Source organism: Piliocolobus tephrosceles, chromosome 13 (genome assembly GCF_002776525.5).
Source record: "Piliocolobus tephrosceles isolate RC106 chromosome 13, ASM277652v3, whole genome shotgun sequence".
Taxonomy (NCBI): domain Eukaryota; kingdom Metazoa; phylum Chordata; class Mammalia; order Primates; family Cercopithecidae; genus Piliocolobus; species Piliocolobus tephrosceles.
In genome coordinates this window covers 115,213,575-115,228,271 of record NC_045446.1, presented here as the reverse complement: position 1 = coordinate 115,228,271, position 14,697 = coordinate 115,213,575, and the positions used below count along the sequence as shown (strand labels likewise).

Below are 14,697 nucleotides of genomic sequence, written 5' to 3'. Positions count from 1 at the left end.
TGGAAACCAAGCTGATGAATAATAATGATGCCCATTATGAGTCAAGCACAGTACCAGGTGCATTTTATACATCTTAAATCCTCAAAACAACCTGGCAGCCTATGGAGCATTTACACCTGTTTTACTGATGAGGCAATCTGCCTGACTTCCTACAGCTTTTATGGACAACGGACCAAACAGAAGACCTCTGGTACCTCCAGGGACTAGTCATTAGATCCAAATCTTGTTGGTTCAGCCTGCACTAGAGCTGTTAAAGTTGTCAGAACTTGCTCTAACAATGCCAGCCCCTTGGAGACTTTGACAGACTGTAGTTCATTTTTCCTTTGGAGAGGAAGAAGAGAAATTCTACCACGGAGACTTAGTGATTGGCCCAAGTCCACACCGCAGACAGGAGGATAATGAGGGAGCTGGGATAAATTATACTGGACAGGTTCCCCAATTCTCAGCTTGTTTTTTTTTTCTCTGAGACCATCCAGCCTCGAATAACTCATTCATTAGCTCCCTATCCTTTGCAAATATCCCCCAACTCCTTGCCATTCTCTTTCAGGCCCTTTGCTTTCTTTCATATCCCAGACAGTGGCTCCTTTGCCACATGTACCCTAATCACAGGGAAGGTAGCATTGTGTCTGCTTAGCACGGGGCTCCCGTACAGGCTTTTCTCTTTCCTGTAAAAGGATCTCCACATTCTTTGCTAGTGCAAAGAAGATGTGAAAAGTCACTTTCTCCTGACCTGGTATATGGGTAAATCAATCTAGCATCACAAACCCAGTAACAGAGTTAGGTGATCTGTGTGTAATGGGTTTAGGCAGTGAGTCTCCGGAGCTTAGCCAGTTCAGCATAAAAAACGCCATAGAAATCCCTCTCTCTCCGTGAAATCCTCTTGCACACAATTCAGGAAATGTACAAGACAGTGAGAATACAGTCAACCTATTGGAATTTCTTTTTCGAAGACAAAAATAGATTGCAAAGGAAAATTGTTGATTGCCAGCCTTCCAGCCTTGTCAGAGTTATCCTGCAGTCAGTCACTAGATGTAAAATTCCTAAGGCCTGGGGGATGGTCAGGTCATTCAATACCATGTCAATATTAAGTTACATTATAAATAATTGGAACTTCCTGAATATTTAACAAGAACTTTGTTGTGTAAATTTGGAAATCATCCAAATTGAGACAACTGACTTACGTTATTGTTTAGCCCTCTGGGTCTAACTCATTGTGGGGTTTAGTTGTTTCGAACTTTGGTCTTTTTAGCAGAGAGTAGAAAGAAAGGAGTTAAACCAATTGACTTTTAGATAGTCAGTTTCCCTTCCTTTTTTGGTTTTAAATTGATTATTGCTTTTTTCTCATGTAAATAAGATCAAATAAAAATCCAAAGTCATAACCAGGAGAGAAATGTGTGAAATCGCTGTGTAGTTTGCAAGCCTTTAGCAGACTAAGTCAGCTTGGTGATGACCAACTTTGACCACTCTTGCAGTTGCTAAATGGGCACTTTCTGACATTTGCTGCAACTGTCAGATCATTTCTAGTCCAAGAATATTCTAGAGGCTCATAATGCTCATTTGAGTTGGCATCAAATTCTAGACAATAAGATTTGAATTTCTTCTGGATGGGAATCTGTAATTAAGGTTTCATAAACCATGAGATATAGTACAAATATAAAGATTAATTATTATTATTGTCACCTAAGAATAAAATCCCAAGTTCTTATCTACCATTCAAACCCTCTCCCATGCAGCCTCATCCCGTCTTACTAACACTGTCTCCCATTGCTTCTCCCAATCCCTCCTTGGCAATGGTCTCCACCTTTTTACTTCTCTTTCAGTATTTCCCAGCTTCTAGACTTAGGCTAAGTTCTCCTTACTCCTTGAAGCCTTCCTTCCTCTACTTCAGTTGCAAGTTATTTCTGAAGCTACCATTTACTGAGATCCTACTCCATGTCAGGTTCTGTGCTAGAAATGTGATGCATTATTTCATTTAACTCTTGAAAGGTAGGTGTTACTTTCACATTAAATTTTTTGTTTGTTTTGGATAAGTAGCCTATTTGCATGGTTCAAAAATCAAGACAGTATAAAAACCTACACTTCTTTTTTTTTCTAAGATGGGTTTCACTCTGTCACCCAGATTGGAGTGCAGTGGAACCATCTCGGCTCACTACAGCCTCGACCACATCAGCCTCCCAAGTAGCTGGGACTGCAAGTCCACACCACTATGCCTGACTAATTTTGTATTTTTTGTAGAGATGGGATTTTGCCATGTTTCCCAGGCTGGTCTCGGACCCCTGGGCTCAAGAGATCCACCTGCTTTGGCCTCCCAAAGTGCTAGGATTACAGGCATGCGCCACTGCGGCCAGCCAAAAGATTTAAGTTTAAAAGCATCTTATCCACCTTCCACTATAAGTAATCATTTTTAAAGATATTCTTTGGGCCGGGTGCGGTGGCTCAAGCCTGTAATCCTGGCACTTTGGGAGGCCGAGACGGGCGGATCACGAGGTCGGGAGATCGAGACCATCCTGGCTAACATGGTGAAACCCCGTCTCTACTAAAAAATACAAAAAACTAGGCGGGCGCGGTGGCGGGCGCCTGTAGTCCCAGCTACTCAGGAGGCTGAGGCAGGAGAATGGCATAAACCCGGGAGGTGGAGCTTGCAGTCAGCTGAGATCCGGCCACTGCACTCCAGCCTGGGCGACAGAGCCAGACTCCATCTCAAAAAAAAAAAAAAGATATTCTTTGAATAGCTGGGTATGGTAGCATGTGCCTGTAGTCCCAGCTACTCAGGAGGCTGAGATGGGAGGATCACTTGAACCTAGGAGGTAGAGGCTGCAATGAGCCGTGATCATGCCACTGCACTCCAGCCTGGGCAACAGAATGAGACCCTGTCTTTAAAAAAAAAAAAAAAAAAGTGGAAAGAGGTCTTCTTTGGTTCCTTCTAGTGGTTGTTTAGGCAAAAAAAAAATCAGTAAACACAAATATATAATCTTATTTTCTACCTCTTAGAAATTAGAGCATAATACTGCCCGTAAGATGTCCTGTACCTCTCTCTCTCTTTCTTCCTCTTTTCTTTTCCATTTAGCACATATTTTAGAGTACCTTCCACAGCAGTTCTCTGAGAACTTCCCTTTTCTTTTTTCAGTGGCACAGTATTCCATTGTGTGGATGTAGTTCTTGATGGTGGACGCCTGGATTATTTCTAATCTGCTATAAACAGCAATGCAGTGAATGGGGTTTTCATATGAATGCAAGAGTATCGGTAGGGCAAATTTCCAGACTCAGGCAGCAGGATCAAAGGGTAAAAGCATGCTACATTTTGATAAACATTGTCAAATTTTCTTCCCTGGAGGTCATACCATTTTTCATTCCCACCAGCAATGTATGAAAGTGCAACACACATATCACTATCTACAGTTTATATATGAGAAAACCGAGGCACAGAAAATACAAAATGAACTGGTTAATAACATTTAGGCTGGACCTCAAACTTGTGCCTGGCTGTATTCCTCTCATTTGGTGTATATCAGCTAGTGATTTGCACTGTTACTTGTTTTATATATACATAGGCCTAAACTTTCTAAAGCTTTATTGTAAACTCTTTAGGTTTATAACAAAGAGTTTCTAATAAACAGAGGCTGGTCAATCACAGGTGAGAGTAAGGGAAAAGGGAAATAGCATAGAAAAAGTTGGGAAACAAATGCAAGGCGATGCACTGTTATGAGGCCATTGCGTTTGACAAGTCACATGAGACCCATCTGGGCCCTCAATAGGTGCCTCTGCTTGGCCACGAGGGATGGTTCCAGACAAGTAGTGTGGACAAGCCATGCCTTGGAGCAGTCCATGGATAGAGGATGGGAGAAGGAGTTTATCTGTTGCCCTGCTCCCATTCCCTTCTCACATAGCGGGGATAACACACTGCACTTTCTTTCTTTCTTCTTCTTTTGTTTTTTTTTTTAAATAGAGATGAGGTTTCTCGATATTGCCCAGGCTGGTCTTGAACTCCGGAGCTCAAGCAATCCACCTACCTTGGCCTTCCACAGCACTGGGATTACAGGTGTGAGCCAAAACGCCTGGTCTCACACTACACTTTTGAGTTGTGTTGCTCAGCCCTCTCAGCAGCTCCTGGAGAAGCCAGATTTCAAGCTCTGCAGTGCCTAGAAATGGTGCGAGGGACACAGAGTGGGTCACTGCAGGGTCTTGGAGATAGGTGAAGCTAAGAGAGTCTGATGAGGCCACATAAGATGTTTTTCTTTTTCTTTTTTCTTTTTTGAGATAGGGTCTCACTCTGGCATCTAAACTGGAGCACAGTGGCGCGATCTTGGCTCACTGTAACCTCTGTGTCCTGGGCTCCAGGGATCCTCCTACCTCAGCTTCTTGAATAGCTGGTATTACAGGTGTATGCCATTACACCCAGCTAATATTTTATAATTTTTGTAGAGACAGAGTTTCACCATCTTGTACAGGCTGGTTTTGAACTCCTGGGCTCAAGCAATCCATCTGCCTTGGCCTCCCAAAGTGCCAGGATTACAGCTGTGAGCCACCACGCCCAGCCAAGATGTTTTTAATATAGGTATTTCCTTGTATGTCTTTAATTTTGGGCTTTATACCTAAAACGTGCTCAACAAAAGTTTGTGTGTGTGTGTGTGTGTGTGTGTGTGTGTTTTGCAATTTATTTATTGAAAATTTATACATACATTGTTTGGCTGTAGAATTCTAAAATCATATTTTCCAAAATGTTTTTATTCCAAATCATAGAATAATTATAGCAAAGGAATACATAAGTCATTCAATTTGCTTCTCAATGTGTTAAACACAGAGAGAATTATTTGCTCATTTGGTAAACATTACCTCATCTGCTTCTTCACCTTCATCATAAACATCATCATCAACTTCAATAGCTTCTCCAGTCAAGTATGACACTGATCTTGGGATTATACACTCATGTAAAAAGTGACCTATTTTGAAGTCTTTGCATCATCTCCACTCTCAGGAACTTCAGGAGGGGCAAAAAAATTAAAGAAAGAGTCACTGGAAACTGTGTTAGTCACAGTACGAACTGTCCCGCTTCCCTTGTTTTTCTGCTGCTTCTTAATAGTTTTCAAACTGACATCCTTTCCTTTGTTCCAATCTGTCTGGCACTCTGTACAACCCATAATTTCTGGTCCATCAAAAGAAAAGGGATCAAAATCATCTGGTTCTGACCCATCCTGTATGTGTTTGTTAGCACTTCATTTGTCAAATAGTCATTGGGTTCAAAGTGAAACTCTAAGACAAAACTCATAGGCTGGCCAGCAGCTGAGAGCTTCACTTTAGTATCTTTCAAGTGTTTCAGAATAGGTTCATCATGTTGCTGAACCATATCACTGAACAAGTCAACATTCTTAAAAACAGTTAACCAAAATTCAGGAATTCCTTTGGGGTCTTCTTTTTCTTCATCCTTTTTCTCATCTTTGATCTTGGCCTTTTCTTTCAACTCCTCCGATAGTTGGATAGTTGGATAAAGTTGGATAGTTGGATAAAGTCGGATAGTTGGATAAAGTTGGATAGTTGGATAGTTGGATAAAGAATCTCATCTTCTTTATCTGATTTCCATTCACATTCTTCTTCCGTGGGTTCATCGATTGCATTAATAATCTCAAATCGCTTATCAAGTAGAGGCTGATAGAGAACAGCATACTTCCTTTCAAGATTGTGAACTTCCTCATAGAATTTGGTTTCTGTCTGTGCACATTTAATTTAACTTGCAGGTTTTTGAGAGTATTCACTCGTCTTTTAACTACCCTAGGCAGGCTTTCAATGTATTCTGTTGGTGTTTCTACCAGACCATCAAGTCTTTCTTGAAGGGCTGCAAGAATCTGAGGATTTTGCATCATCTGAACAGTTAGCTGACATGCTTTGATTTTTGTTTCTTCACCAGTTTCTTCTTCTTGTACTTCTTCAACATCATCCAAATCTTGATCAAGTTCAGATTGTCAGTGTCTGCCATGTTGTAAGAACTCCAAATATCAGCGGCCAGTATGGGGAGCCAGGAGACCTGAGCTGCGCAGGCAGTGACTCAAGGCAGCAGTGGTGGCAGGAGGAGCAGGAGGTGGCACCGCGAGCAGATGGTGCTAAAAAATAACTGAAGTTTTTTAACTGATCAATTTATTTGAAGTGATATTAATAAAAATACTTCCCATTATTGTAGGGAGACATTAATGTGTAATAATTAAGAGTTCAGCCTCTAGACACAGACTACCTGAGTTTTAATATGAGCTCTGACACTAATTAGCTATGTGACTGTTGTCAATGCACTTCATGTCTCAGTTTTCTCATTTGTAATAATGGGACTAATGCTTAAAATAATACTTGGCACACAGAAGGAACTATATAAGCATTAACTGTTATTATTATAAATAGCTTTTATCCAGTGTTTGCTACTTGCCAGTCACTGTATTAAGTGCTTTGTGTGTATCATCTCAATTAATCCTCCCAGCAAACCACTGAAGTAGGTCCTATTAACAACTCTATATGAGGTATTATTACTCTTTACAAATGATGAAGTCACTTACTACTTTACAAATGATGAAATCAAGACTCCAAGAGTTTAAGTTATTTGACCAACATCAAATAAGGTACAGTCAGAATGTGATACAAGTTTGTGGACTCTAGTTACTCTATTATGTTATTCTTGGAGAACGAATTTTAACATGTATTTAGTATTATAAAAGCACCCACTTCAGGCCTGGAATGTATTAAATGTCACTTAGTATCTAACAACCTTCCCACCTCATCCCTGAGGACTTGAGTACTTGGCTCATGGTATTTCATTTCTCAGTCTCTCAGTTCCTTCAATATGTCCCCTGATGGCATAAATAGCTACACCACATCATCTACCAGCACCGGTTAGCATACTAGAGCTAATCATTACCTGGAACTATTCTACTTCTGAAATGGTAAACTCTGGTTATTATCAAAGACCTCTTGGTTCTTTCTTACTCAATCCTGTAACAACAGCTCTTTAATCTCATACATATCTTCTTTTCTTTAATCTGTCATTTCTTCCAGTCTATTATTCTTCTCAAACCTCTTCTACCTTTTCCACTGCCTGGATTCTATGATTGATGATTTAAATATTTTCTTACCAATACCATGTGTTATTTTCCTTCTTGTACAACCCCCAGAAAAACTTCAAAATTGGGTTGGTGTTATGCTTTTCCCCTTCTACCTGAATGATTACATTTTGATGGAGAAAACCACATAATCATGCAAGCTCCATCACTATACACTAATGGTCTCCAACCTCAGCCAGGACCTCAGCATCACTTATCAATTCTCTGATTTTTCAACTCTCATTTTTCCTAATGACTATTCCAAACCTTCACCACCTTCTTCAAGCATCCTTCTCAAGTCCCATACCTTGAGTTCAGTAAACAACCTTTGCTCCAAATTCATCAAGATAATTGGGGGTGTTAGTTATTGGAGTTTCAGAGGTCCATCCTTGGCTACAACTTTCTGATTCCATATTCTTCCTGAGAGATCGCTTCCACTTTAATGGTGTAAACACTACTTTATGCTGATGACTTTTAAATCTGTATTTCCACTTGGAGTTCTCTACCTAGTGGACATCTGTGGTTGGAGGCCCCATAGTGTCTTAGTCTGTTTCTGCTGCTATAACAAAATGCCTTAAATTGGGTACTTTTTAAGCAACAGAAATGTATTTCTCATAGTTCTGGAGGTTGGGAAATCCAAGTTCAAGGTGCCTGTAGATTCAGGGCCTGGTAAGTGCCTGCTCCTTACAGATTGTGACCTCTCTGTGTCCTCCCATGGCAGAAGGGACAGAAGGGGCTAGCTAACTCCCTGAAGCCCTTTTATAAGGTCATGAAGCTTGCTCATGAGGGTTGTCCTCATGACTTAGTCAGTTTCTAAAGTCCTCACCTCTTAATACTATCATATTGACAATTAAGTTTCTTTCTTTTTTTAGATGGAGTCTCACTCTGTCACTCAGGCTAGAGTGCAGTGGTGCAATCTTGGCTCATAGAAACCTTCACCTCCTGAGTTCAAGTGATTCTTCTGCCTCAGCCTCCTGAGTAGCTGGGACTATAGGCATGCGCCACCACGCCCGGCTAATGTTTCGTATTTTTAGTAGAGATGGGGTTTCACCATGTTGGCCAGGCTAGTCTCGAACTCCTGACCTCAAGTGATCCTCCTGCCTCGGCCTCTTAAAGTGCTGGGATTACAGGCATACACCACCACACTGGCCAACAATTAAGTTTCAACATATGCATCTGGGGGGACACATTTAGATAACAGTATACAGGTACCTCAAATTCAAAAGGCTCCAAATTGAACACGTGATTGTTTCCCTGAAACCTGTATGTTCTGCAGGACATTACTCTCTTTCTAGGTGCTGTGGGGGTAGGGAGAGTAACCACTCTCCATCAAAGCTAGCAGGCTGGGCTCATCCTTGAGTCCTTTCTCTTCTTTACCTTCCACATGCAATCAGTTTCAAGTCCTGCCAAAATTTCCTCATGTTCTTGAAGTTTATCCCCACTTCTCTGTCCTTATTACTGTCTTCCTAGTTCACTCTCTTGATTGAATTAAACTGCCTGCACGGCTTCAAAGCTTCCAAATTTTTTGACCTCAGGCTTGGCTCCCTCAAATCTATCTGCAAAAGATCACTGTTGCTAGGCGATCTTTCTAAGCACAAATCTGACTACATCACATTCCCACTTAAAATCCTGCATGGACTCCCCATTACCTGCAGGATGAAGTCCAAGCTTCTTGGCATGACATACACGGCCATCTGTGAGCCGGTTTCAGCTTCTTTCTGCAGTGCCTTCACTTACCAATCCCTACCTGACCCCTCACACTTAGGCCACAGAGAAGAGCTTGCAGTTCCCTTGATCTACAGTGTATTCATAATTGCTTGCCTCTATTACTTTTCTTTCTTTCTTTCTTTTTTTTGAGACAGAGTTTCACTCTGTTGCCCAGGCAGGAGTGCAGTGGCGTGATCTCAGCTCACTGCAACCTCTGCCTCCCGGGTTTACGCCATTCTCCTGCCTCAGCCTCCGGAGTAGCTGGGACTACAGGCGCCCGCCACCTCACCCGGCTAGTTTTTTTGTATTTTTAGTAGAGACGGGGGTTTCACCGTGTTCACCAGGATGGTCTCGATCTCCTGACCTCGTGATCCGCCCATCTCGGCCTCCCAAAGTGCTGGGATTACAGGCTTGAGCCACCACGCCCGGCCATTGTTTCTTAATGTTGAACAAATGGATGAATGATTCATTAACGAAAAACTGTTTTACACCTGAAATTATTTCTCCGCTTTACAAAAAAAGGGGGAGAGGAAGTAATTAGTATCAACAAACATGGTGATTATTTCTCAGTCTGACTATGATTAACAGCAGGTGTAGTGAATTCAAATGGCACTGTGAAATCTGGAGGTGCGCAGAGTGCATTGTGTCCCAGGAGAAGAACCTGGAATTCTCTGTAGCCACAATAAACTTGCAAGACTTCTATTACATCCACACAAAACTCTCATTTGAGTTTAATCCTTTATGTTTATAGAAAGTCTTACTTGCTGAATGAAAAATCGTCTACTATACCTTGTTAATAACATATAGATTCTTGGTCTCAATAAGTGAACAATGGAACAGTGGAGAACAAACTAGAGTTAAGAGTTTTTTTCCGGCTGGGTGCTGTGGCTCACGCCTGTAATCCCAGTACTTTGGGAGGCCGAGGTGGGTGGATCACCTGAGGTCAGGAGTTCAAGACAAGCCTGGCTAACATGGCAAAACCTCGTTTCTACTAAAAATACAAAAATTAGCCGGGTGTGGTGGCACGTGCTGTAATCCCAGCTACTCGGGAGGCTGAGGCAGGAGAATCGCTTGCACCTGGGAGGTGGAGGTTGCTGTGAACCGACATAGCGCCAGTGCACCCCAGCCTGGGCGACAGAGTGAGACTCCCGTCTTAAAAAAAAAAGTTGTTTTTTTTTTTTTTTTTTTCCTTCCTGTACTGTCTTTCTTTCCAGGGGCTTCACAAAAACCCTGAATCTAGCTAATGCAGAAAGGTAACCTGCTTGAACAATACCACACTTCCAAGCATTTCTTTTTAAAATTCACGTAAGGAGGTAAGGGAGGACTGGCATATTTCTCCTGAAGTTCAGTATCGAGTATTTATAAACTTAACGATTATTAAGGCTCCTTTTGTAGTTAAACTAATAGTAAGCAATGATGATGGGGAAAAAAGAGCTAACTGCTAATAATAATAATTGATAAAGAAGTTACAGTCCTTGAATGCCCACTGAGTGGCAGGTGCTTTCCACAAAGTATATTTATGCCTTACAGCATCCTTTTGAACAGAAATTTATTTTTCCTTTTTCTGTTTGAACAACTGAAGTTCATTGAGCTCAGATAACTTGGGGCAGGTCCAACGGACGAGTTGGGAAGACTCTGGGGCCAAAGGCCACCAGGCCACACCACGCCTCTCCTAGCCCTGAGTTTTGTTACCTGCTTGCGTGCCTGTGCAGGCAGGGCGGGTGGGTGGTGGGTGAGGAATCAGATGAAGCCGCCCAAGGAACTAAACATGTGGAGTGGTGGAAAGGCGAAGGAGGTATAAGCAGTGGGCCGCTGGAACCCTAAGAGAGACTAGGCAAGAACCGGGAGAAGGGATGCACCCGTTGGCGGCTCAGAGAATTTAGGTAGAGAGGCGAGGGGCGGGGCCGGAGCGAGACTGGGGCGGGGCCTCGGGGACAGAGTCGACCATTTGGGGACTTGCCAGAAGAGCCGCTTCTCCAGGGGAATGAAAGGTGAGGGGAGCGTGAGTACAGGCATGATGGGAATCTCCGTGACTTGCTAAGGCAACTCATCCTTACTTGTCCTACACCCAAGAATAGACTCTTCTATGCGTCCCTGGGGTATCTCTCTTGCAGAGTAGGCAGGTCAACGACGGGGAGAGGGTCCTGCAGAGAGCATGCCCCCCTCCGCCACTTGGTACGGCCCGTGCCCCCGCCGCTGATCTGGCAGGCTGCGCGCGCACTCTTCGGCGGGGCTCGGGCCGGCGGGGCGCAGCGGCCTCTACGGCCCGCCTCCGTCTGCTTCTCCCCGGTCACTCCTCCCGCTGCTCGCGTGCTCCGGGCTGGCCCAGCACCCGCCGAGTTACGCGCCCGCGCTCCTCGGCGGGGAGGAGCGCGGCCGCGGGGGCGCGCCCCGGTGACTCCGCCCCCCTAGCTCCCCTCCCCTGAGCCCGCGAGCCCGGCTCGCGCGGTTAGGTGCGAGGAGACCCGGGACCCCACGCCCGCCCGCCCTGCCCAGCGCCCCCGCCCCGGCGTGCGAGGCGCCGCTCCCTCCTCTGCCCTGCGCGGTGCATGGAGGGGCCCGTTCGGATAGCAGCCGCCGCCACCGTAGCCGCCGCCGCGCGCGCGCGGGGGGATGACCTGGGGGTGGCTTTCGGAGCCGGCTGCCGCGCAGGAGGTCTGGAGGCTTAGCCAGCCCCGCAGAGAGGTGCGGGGGCGGGGGTCCCGCCGCAGGGTTGGAGGGGGGGTGGCGCGCGGGCACTGGGCTTGGGGGGCCTTGGCTTAGGGGGCGGGCTGGCGTTCCTCGGAGGGCGTGGGGGTCCAGGGCTGCGCGCGGGGTTTGGATGCTGATGCGTGCCCGGCGGGGAGCCCCGGCGTTCCGCGTCCTCGGGGGCTCGGAGCCACCTCGCGGGAGGAGGCGGGGTGAGGTGTCAGTGACAGGACGAAACCTCTTCTTGACGATGGTCCTCGGGGGCAGGTGAGATGCCGCAGAGTGGGGAGCTAGGGCGCCCCGGCGTTTTCCCAAAGGAGCCGGGTCCCTGGCCTCTTCTCAATCTCCATCCCCGCAGAGCGCCCGAGAGAGACAGTGATTTATGTGTAGGGAGAAGCAGGAGAAATTTCCTGCACAATGTATCTTTCTCTGCCTTCACAAGACTCAGTGACTTCCCAGCCCCAGGGAGTGTATTTTTCCTTCTCCTCTGTAAAGCTTTCTGTGGATTGCATTATCATTTGCTAAATACATTACAGCTCGCTATTTATTTCAGTCGGCAGCTTCCAGACCTTTGTTGCTTTCTCTCCACATCTAGGAATTTCAGCAATAAATCACTGAGGGGGATAGATAGACTCTCTTGCCCTTCCCTTCATTGTTCTCCCTAACCCCACCAAATCAGGTGGAAGGCTCTCCAAAAGGAGCTGTTTGCAGAGTGCCTGCCCTTCCTCATCAGGACCACAGAGGGTGGCAGGTGCTTTAAGGGCAGACGGCTTTGCAGTGGGAATCCAGAATTTAGGGAACCTCATCAACAGAAAGTCTGCCTTTGTGTCCCAAACCAGGCACCTTGAAAAACGGGAGGTTGGACTAAAAGCTCACATGAGATTTATTTTCAGGCCTATGCCAGTAAAGATGAAAGAGGCCAAGTCAGAGAATTCTGATTCCTTTCTGCGTTGATAACATAACCCTCACATTCCCAGCTGACACTTGGCATACCTAGTGGACAGTGTCTCCAAGGAGAGGAAAGTGGGGAGGATGTTAGAAAATGAAATGAGTTTATTGTCAGCATAATTCTAAACATTCTATGACATTTTATAGTCACCCTCAGTCTATTTTTAGCTGAAAATTTGGGGATAGTTCAACTTTTAGGATAAGAGGAAAGAAAACCTTCAAAAAATTTTCTAGAAATTTTAAATTAGTGCTTAACTAGAAAGCATTCTTCGGAACCCGAGAAGCACCAAATACTGCAGTCTCTGTTATGCACATGTTGAAATGAACTGCCTCACACTTGAAGTTATATGAGAAGGATGGAGAAAACCTGTTTCATTTTGTAAAGACGTGCCCTGGGTGTGTGTTTGGCAGTGTGTAGAACAGAAACATTTATATTTCTATTAAGAAACACACAAATGTATATTGTTTAACTTTCATGCAAAAACTTCCCAGTGTTTGGGGAATCTGTCTTTCTTTGAATGGTTTAGTCAACCAGGAAAATCAGTTACTAGAGGTACTGTGCTGTTGTTTGTGTAATAACTCACTTGGGATGCTTTGATTGATTGCCATGGTTCTCATCAACCTCCTCTTCTGTGCAAAGTACTTAAACAGCTCTGACTCTCAAGCCTTCAAGTACAAAGAACCCTTAGGACTTGGATACTGATCTAGCTTGTGTAGCTTGGCTTCTAAATCTATCTTATGCCTTGCTTTCTTTGCAGGTGGTTTGGCTTTGCAGGAAAGGAATTAAGTTCACTTGAAGATAGGACTTTCTGCCCCAGATCGTCGAGGTATATACAGACGAAGGCAGTAGGTGGGAATAGGAACTTCTGTCCTAGGGCTTTGCTCTAAAGAGGGCAGGTAAAAATTTGTTGACTCTTTATTTCTTGGGCTTTCTTCTTCTTTTCCCACTTTGCCCATCTGCCTTCATGACTTTGTAGACAATTTCATGTATGGTTTTGTCGACATGTGAGTTGAAGTAAAATTTTCCTTCTGTAGAATTTTTTTTTTTCGCGAACATTTAGACTAAAAATTGGTGATTGTTTCTAAGTTAAATGCTAGGGAAATGATTTCAGGAATTAAATATTATCTTAGTAAAAATCAGGGAAGGGTTAGAAAATAAATAATGAATTGAAAAATGTGTTGCTTTAACATGTAATGACATGAGCCAGTGCCCTGTGATCAGCTGTGGCATGATGTAGAAGTATGGGTAAGACAACACAGTGGAGCTGTAGATGAGCTGTGTACATGGTAGCCTCCCCCCTTTAAGTAAATGAACTTAATACAAACTAATTAGATTAGAAACAGAATTTGGAGTCTGATTGCCAAATATGTTGCTTTGAAGGACTTTCTTATAGTATTTTTTTGATGGGGAATTTTTTTCAAGAAATTTCGTGAACTTGAATTCGAGAATGTTTTATTTTTACTTAAATTTTTATATTGTGTGTAAACATTCCATGTGATAAGTTTTTGTTGTGTATTTGGCACTAATTCACTTTCAACAGCACAGGGGAGGGCTTTACTTGATTCTCTTCTGTTGAAAATAAGGGATGGTGTATGGAATATTCTTCATGTCCCTTGAAAAATATTGGATTACAATTAAATGAAAAACTGGTTTGTTGGTTTTTTTTTTTTTTTTTTAATCCTTTAAGTTTTCCCTCATTGTTTGTGCTCTTTCCTTCATTGTCAGGCTTAAAACATACAGTATCATTGTCATCTGTCCCCTGAATAATGGTCCTGAGGTGATATTATTAATGTGGCTTTTTAAAATCAAGCTAATTATACTTGCCTAAAAGAGCCACATGTGTGTGATTCTAGCTGCCTGGTGCCTTTTAAGAGCCCTGGAGACAAGCTAGTGAATAGAGCTGAAAATTCATTCTGTATTTGATTAAATGGAACAGACTCGCTGCTCCTTACCCCAGCAGGGGCTATGAGATCTCTTGATCCCCGAAGCGGCTCCAAGACCCTGGGAATTCCATTAGCGAGCACCTGAGGAATTTCTGCCCTGCAGTGCCTTTTTTGTATGTGTGTATGTGTGTGTGTGCAGAGGGAGTGGAGCAGAGCGGGGATTGGGGGAATGTGGGCAGGGGGGAGTTGAGGGGGTGGAGGGAAGGCTACATTAGAAGACTCCATATGTTGGCAGATCTAAAATCAAGGCATGACTTAACAGCTTATCTTGTAAGAGAAAAGCCTAACCCAAAGGCAGATTGCTAGTCCAGACTTTATTACAAGCAGGACTGCA

At 44.0% G+C, this 14,697-nt stretch overlaps 1 protein-coding gene and 1 pseudogene across 1 annotated transcript in view; one reads left to right on the top strand and one right to left on the bottom strand.

Moving 5' to 3' along the window:
- Positions 1–4,815: 4,815 nt before the first annotated feature.
- Positions 4,816–13,028, bottom strand: LOC111540352 (annotated as a pseudogene).
- The window catches only part of CDON (cell adhesion associated, oncogene regulated), a 99,325-nt gene continuing 95,656 nt past the window's right edge, over positions 11,029–14,697 (top strand). Inside the window, exons 1-2 of the mRNA XM_023208589.1 lie at positions 11,029–11,468; positions 13,178–13,246. The gene's annotated coding sequence lies outside the window, so the exon portion shown is untranslated. The remainder of the gene's footprint in view (positions 11,469–13,177; positions 13,247–14,697) is intronic.